Raw genomic sequence first — 1458 nt, 5'->3', positions numbered from 1 at the left:
TTGAAGTTGCTATTTAAGCCAAGGCAAAATGACTAAAGCTAAAGTGAAGTGAAAGTAACAAGTAATGAGAAGAATAGATCCACTTGCATGGCAAAACAAAGAATATGGGATCTACAGTCAGACAAACATGGGTTGGAACCATCCCTACTGTTTGCTAACTAAGTGACATTAGGCAAGCTACTTCACCTTTCCAAGGCTTTGTTTTCTTAGTTCCAATCTAAAGATGATAACATATATTCACGGGGCTAGTTGAAGATGTCATAAGAGAATATATATAGAGTGCAGTTTCTGTCATGGGAAGCCAAGGCATGAAGGAAAACTTAGTGCGCTGGAAAGAACATGGCCACTGGGATGTTATGAGTTCAAATTCTGCTCCTATCAGTCACTAGGTGTATGGGTTAATTACACAATATCCAAGAGACTTTTCTTTTTCTTTTTTAAAACGGGAATCACTCAGACTGCATCCTGTACCCTCTTACTCTCTCAGAGGAAGAGAAGAACGATCATCAATGGCAAATGGCAGTTGCAGAGAAGGAACACCAAGGGCTCACTTCATGCTGAGAGGAGAACACAGCTCCTCCTCTTGGTTACCGGTGCTCTACACATTCAGAGAAATTTCTCTAGTAAAAAACTATAGAAATGATTCCTGAGAGTATAGTCTTTCTGACTAGAAAAGAACCTTTTCTGATCTGCAAATACTTAATAATACTTTGCAGGGATATTGGGAAGATTAGAAAGGATAATTTTGGTTAATATTATGGAAGAAAGCGATTCATTCTATTTGAGAAGGGATCTAGGTTAATTATAGGGTAGAGCTAGAATCTGAACTGGGTCTTGAAAGTTGAAAATTTTGATAGCTGGAGAAAGAAGGAAAGGCATTTGGTATGAAGGAACGACATGAACAAAAAAATGCAGAGTACATTGTGCGTGCAGGAAATGGTGTGTATGCTGTCATGGTGGATAGTGGAGTATGGGTGGAGAGCACCAGCAGGGACAACTGGGGAGATGGGCTGGGGCTGGATGATGAAAAGCTTGCTGGAAGTGCCAAGAGGTGGTTTAGAGGAGGCCCAGCTTCTTAAATTAAGACAGCGTTCTCTAAAGAGTAGTGTGCAGGATGATACAAAGAACTGTGGTAAGAAAATAGTAGAACTTTCAGAGAACTTCTCTCTGTATTCATTTTATATTTCATTCCTCCCAATCTTTATTTTAATGAATGTTTTGTATTGCTTATAAAATACTGTACAGTAACTGATACTTATAATCTACTATATATATGTATGTGTAAAATGGTTACTGATGGAGTGTAGGATCAAAAGTTAAGAGACCACACAGTCCTTTAAGGCACAGCAGCACAGCCTGCCCCCCACTCCCACTAAGAGTGTAGTCATATGGTTCAGCTCTGTGTCCCCACCCAAATCTCATTTTGAATTGTAATCCCCGTAATCCCCATGCGTTGAG

At 39.7% G+C, this 1458-nt stretch overlaps 1 non-coding gene across 1 annotated transcript; it reads right to left on the bottom strand.

The window, feature by feature from the left end:
* Positions 1-448: 448 nt before the first annotated feature.
* Positions 449-662, bottom strand: LOC114680544 (small nucleolar RNA U3). The gene has a single exon (XR_003732752.1). It is a non-coding gene; the product is annotated as a small nucleolar RNA U3 (small nucleolar RNA).
* Positions 663-1458: the final 796 nt, after the last annotated feature.

This window comes from Macaca mulatta, chromosome 8 (genome assembly GCF_049350105.2).
Source record: "Macaca mulatta isolate MMU2019108-1 chromosome 8, T2T-MMU8v2.0, whole genome shotgun sequence".
NCBI classification, from domain to species: Eukaryota; Metazoa; Chordata; class Mammalia; order Primates; family Cercopithecidae; genus Macaca; species Macaca mulatta.
Note: the sequence above shows the minus strand (reverse complement) of the source record. Positions and strands in the feature narration are given on the sequence as shown.